The following is a 5,850-nucleotide window of genomic DNA, read 5'->3' on the forward strand; positions in this document are numbered from 1 at the left end:
GTTCGGATTTCATCACCGTTCTCTTCTTCCCCGCCTTAGGAAAACGAAACCAAACGCGAACCTAAGCTTTAAAATTTGGAATAGAACAATACCTATAGGGTAACGAGCTTAGTAGGAAAGTCGTTCGAAAAATATTGGTTACTCTTTTAGCATACTTCGAAGTTCATAATGGTTTCTGTGAGTTGAATGCGTGACTGCGCCGCCTTGTGATAGCGGTGAGGCCTTGGGTATCAAAGCTCCACTGAGCTTCCCTCGCCTCAATTCAACTTACTTTGACTCGGATTGATTCCAGAGGGGTTTTCTCAAATTGTAACGAATTCCCATTCGAAGGATTAGAAGCTGGTCTAGAAACAATATAAGTGGAGCCATCGTGATTTTTGTTTGCTAGAAATCAGTAGGTTTGATGTGGTGGAGTCAGCCTTGTTTGTGTTTGCATAGAACTTCCCTTCCTTTTAGGACTTTTTTTTTTCTTTTTCTTTTGTTAGTGTATGCCGAAAGGGATTGGAAAAGAAATACTTTTGGCCATTTGATTAGTGACGAGCCTAGAAGTTCTTCTTGTGAAAGCGGGGAGCTCAAAGACTCTTCTTTTGAGAGCCCTGTTTTTGGAAACTTTAGTTTTGAGAATCTGTCTCTTCGTGAGGAAAGTACCCATAGTACTTCAGCTGTGCCAGTGATGGAAACTTTGAAAGATTACATGTTACCAACTAGGACCAACCGAGCTTCGTGCATTAAATTTCCAGCCAGTACGGCTAATTTCGAGATAAAACCTAGTATTCTTCAGATGATCCCTATGTTCTTAAGAAAAGATGATGAGAACCCTTATTTTCATATTAGGGACATTGAGGAAATATGTGGGACAGTTAGAATAAAAGACCTCACTGATGAAGTTTTGAAACTTAAGATGTTTCCCTTTTCCTTGAGAGATAAAGCCAAGACCTGGCTGAACAACCTACCACCTGAGTCCATTGAAACATGGCAGGAACTTGTTGCTGCTTTCTATATGAAATTCTACCCTAAGCATAAAACTGCAGATGTTAGGCAGAAAATTAGTGCTAGTGTGCAACAAGAGGGAGAGTCTCTTTATAGGTTTTTAGATAGATTCAATGATCTCCTATCCCAGTGTCCTCACCATGGATTTGATAAAATGAAACTTGTTGAGATTATTTATAATGGTTTAGACTATTCGACCAAAGCCATGGTCGAGTCTATGTGCGCTGGTGAGTTCACCAGTAAAAATGCTGATAATGCTTTTACCTTCTTAGGAGCTATCGCTGAAAAATCCCAACAGTGGGAGTCTTGTGTTGAACCCCCTAAAAGACTCTTGGTCAATAAAAGTATCAACACTTGGTTTCTGTCTTGTCCGTGTTGGAAATAGGGAGGAGAACCTATTTATACAAGTCATTGAGCCTAACCCACGTCTCTCGTGGGAAGTGGAGGACGTGGAGTGATGGAGTAGTGGAGTCATGTTAGTGATTGTCACACGATCAGGTATAAGCCCACTTCTCCCATCATCACTAACCGTCCACCTCTTGCTGACACATTCTTGTGATGGCGCGTTGCACGCTACACGCTGTAAACCGCCAGACCAATACCCCAGTTTGTGACATGCTTGATGTCTCACCCACAGAAGGTAGCATACGGTGATAGGTTAAATAACTAAGTTATTTATAAAGTCGATACTCATGAAATATCGTGTGTACTCTATACATGTAATGCATCGAGTATAATCAATGTGTATGAAGCATCGTTGTTTTAAGGATTAACGGAGTAAGTCGCGGATTAAGCGTCTTAGAACAGATGCATGCTTAGCTATCTTCGAATGATAGTTTGGAGGCTACACAGGCAAGCCCTCCCTTGGCCGATCACATGATGTGGTAGAGTGACGGATGGTAATCACCACTACACCTTATTGGCCATTTAACTCCTATCCTGGGCTGCCTAACCAAGCTCGTAGAGTTGGACGGATAAGATGATATATCATGCTCATTTGCGACCGTTGATAAAGTCTTAGGGTTTTGAAGAGGTGCGCAAGCATCAATCTTCAGCTTGGTCGAAACCAAGCATGGGAGGTGTTTTTGACAGGACCGACCGGGCAGGCATGTAGACGGCTTTCCGGTGTGCATGTCCATACCTCACTGCCCCATGAAAATGCGATCTAGGACACTCAAGTTTACCGGTAAAGAGGAGTGGCTGAGATCGATTTGCGGCAGGAATCCTGTGCCGCAAAGGATTTCCAAAGAGGCGCGGCATGCCACCTTCAAGGCACACGAATCGAGGCGTCTGGTCCTGCCTTGCTCCGGTCGGTCGGACATAGAGGTAGACGGGCCCACGGTGATCATGTAGATACTCTCTGGACCTCCTTAGTCTATTCCTGCACCCTTCATCCAGGCTGGCGAAGATGAACGCTCGTGATCGATTTATGACACATGTAATATACCGCAAACCCTAATTAGGGTTTTATGTTGGTCGCGCATGCTACTTTGGCCGGACGATTTTTCGTGCTATGTTCTTCGTTTGGATTGGCCGACCACATGGGACCCACATTGGGACGATGGTGAACATAATGATAACTGACTGACGATCATATGCCTGATCTAAACATGCTGGTGAATTTGGATGGTCGTGATCAATTTGAGACCCTTAGTGGAATTTCCTGCGACCCTTTAAGCCTCACGCCGGCCCAACTTCAGGCAACCGCACGTCATTCTGTGGCTAGGTCAGGGGAGGATCGATTATGCAGGTAGGAAGGGGGCTCGCCAGTATACACCACGGTACTTGTCCGACCGGACTTGGAACAATCTACGTCGTCCAACTGTGCCGGCGAAGTTGGACGGCCGTGACTTTTTTTAAGTCTGCCTTGGTCGGCCCTTGTCGCGCGATCCTTCTGCTCCACACCAGCATGGACATCCAACTCTGGGCTGGCGTTTGGTGGCTATTTGAAGGGCGTGGTATGTATTCGACCGACCAGGGAAAAAACGGGCCCGCTGGTGGTCATTGTGGTGATAGCCTGATCCTACTGCGGATCATCTAGGATATCAAATCATGCGTCCAACCTGCGTGGCCATGATTATTTCTGAGACTGGCATGGGCAGTCCACATTATACTCAATCGGGCTAGTATAACACACCGAGAGGAATGCTCAATCGGGCTAGTATAACACACCGAGAGACTTTACTCAATCGGGCTAGTATAACACACCGAGAGATAGCATGTACGTGCATTTCGTGCATGCCTCACTATTGACACTCGGAGATTCGTGTTACTCTGTTATAAGAAACACTCAGTCCTCATGCCGCACCAATAATGAGGGTTTCCGGGAAGAACACATGAAATACAAGGCTAATAAGGCATTAATTAATAATGTTATAAATCCACAGAAAATCGGGATTGTTGCTACATGCTCTGTTCTGGGTGTATCTAATTCACAGGGATTGTTGCCACATGCTCCATTCTAAGTGAATTAATAAAGTGAAGAAGTATTCATCACTCAAATGGCTTTATCCTTTACAAGATGTTAGCCTATTAAAATTCGGCTTTTACAATTTTAGCCTTATACAAAAATCCACCATCAACATTAAGTCCCCTGCCTAGCACAAAATGGTTACATCATTGTGGGATAGGCATGAGATAGTGACAGTATGCACGTAAAAAGACAAGATAAATGAAGTTTACCTGGATGAGTTCTGACCAGCCCTGCAATCATCCATTTGGGTACGCTGGGTGTGACCACGACCTTGGTGGGACCGGTTTCCTCCTTCGGGTATTTGAGCCAAGAAGGGAATATAACTTGTATGCTCCTCTTCCCACAGAAAACCGTGCATGTAATCATGGACGAATGTTGACCCCACCATGTATATGCTTCGACCAAACGTCACCATGTTGCACCTGTTTGATAGGCATGTGGTCCCACCTACTTCGCTCAACCGTGGGACTCATCATGCGCCTGCTTGATCGAACGTAGGCTTGTTGTGCCTGCTTCGGTTAGATGTGGGTCCACTGCGTGCCTGCTTCGGTCGAACGTGGGACCCGATGCAGGCATGCTTGCTTCGAACATGGACGACTATGCATGCTTCGATCAAACGCGGGTCCACCGTGTACATGTTTCAAACGTTGCCCGTATGGTTGATATGTTTGCTCGAGTGTCATCCTTGCTATTTCGACCAAACTCCGACCCTGCTATCTTGGCCAAACACCGGCCTTGCTGCCTGCTTCGCTCGAACGTGGGACCCACCACATGCTTGCTTTGCTCAAAAATGAACCTTGTGTGCTCAAATGTGAATATGGGTCCTGCAGAGAGCGTTGAAGCAGCTTCTGGAGTGAGCAGGTCTGGAGAGCGTTGAAGCAGCTTCTGGAGCGTGCGTCTAAGCGGGTCCCGGAAAGAGCGTTGAAGTGTTGAAGCGACTTCTTCTGGAGAGAGAGCTGAAACGCCTTCTTCTGGAAAAAGATGAAACGCCTTCTTCTGGAGAGAGAGCATTGAAGCGGCTTCTGATGGAGGGAGCATTGAAGAAGCTTCTAGAGCGAACGTCGAGGTAGCTCCTAGAGAGAGCATTGAAGCGGCTTCTGCTGGAGAGAGTGTTGAAGCGGCTTCTTCTTCAGTTTGGTTTCCCCTTGAGAATTACATGCTTCTTGATTGACCATTTCTCTTGAAGAAGTTCTTGACTGACGGCGAAGGAATTTCATGTTTAGCCTCAGTCCCCAAGCGTGGTCTACGTGGCTTTATCTTGTATGCCCGATGAGTCTACCATAATAAAGGTATCGCCATCCAGCCTTCGTACTAGTAATCATATTACTTTTCCATGGGTAAAATATGCAGAAGTTTAGATTACCTTTTGTACGTAGTGGTCGTTGATATGGTGAAGCTCTGGATGGTATCAATCGGCGAGCAACAACGGTTCTTGGCAGCAGCTGTGATCATAAGAGACCGGCAGGGAGAGGCGTGGTGGAAACTTGCACGAACTTGGCACCCTTCATACAATGGTAGAGATCAACTCGTTATTAAAGGGAGAAGAAGGAACCGATGGCTTTCTTGATGTTTCTTCATGGAATAGAGAAGAGGGAGACAGTCCTCTGACCACGAGTATCCATTGAGCTTTCGACTTGATAGATGTTGTCACGCTAAGTTCATGAGTCCGTCTTTACGTCTTCTCACTTGAGTATATCCTCGTATTTGGACATCTTGGAATCATAGTGATAGCGTGCTTGCATCTCTCTAAATTCACCATCTTTGAGATGGGCAGTGCTAAGAAGTCCCCAGTCATACTCCTTTGCCATTATCATCTTTGGATCGTGTCTTTGAGGAGTAGGTAAGTTCCTTCATGCGAATGGCTTAACTAATAGGTTCTGCAAATATGATGAAGCTCTTGACATAGAGGATCTGTATGTACCTCTCAAGTCCCAGGTGCAATCTCCTTTGGTAACGCGACTACTTCTTCTACGGGAGACAAATTCTGAAAGCGTCTCTCATTGATGTAGTTACCGTCGATCCAGATATGGAATATCTTGGACGTTGTTTCATCATTGTGGCAGTCGTGCATGTGGTACTAGAGTTGAAGTTGGCAATTTTGGACGAGAAGGATGTTGTATCTCGGTGGCTTTCCTTTTGCTGGTTCCTTTTAGCAGGGAAAATGCTGTTGTAGATGAGCGTTCAACAGCTTCACGAAGTCCAGAGGATGACCAAAAGCGCAGATTCTCCAACATAGCACGTTAGACATGCACCATTGTCTGATAGAGTAAATTCGCCCGGATCTTTCTCGACATGATGCACGGACATCGTTATCTTCTTGAGGCTGCTTCCCTTGAGGTATCAGGCTCCATTGGAAGATTGCCGTCATAGAGCGTTGATACGTTGCA

Source organism: Papaver somniferum, chromosome 3, assembly GCF_003573695.1.
Source record: "Papaver somniferum cultivar HN1 chromosome 3, ASM357369v1, whole genome shotgun sequence".
NCBI classification, from domain to species: domain Eukaryota; kingdom Viridiplantae; phylum Streptophyta; class Magnoliopsida; order Ranunculales; family Papaveraceae; genus Papaver; species Papaver somniferum.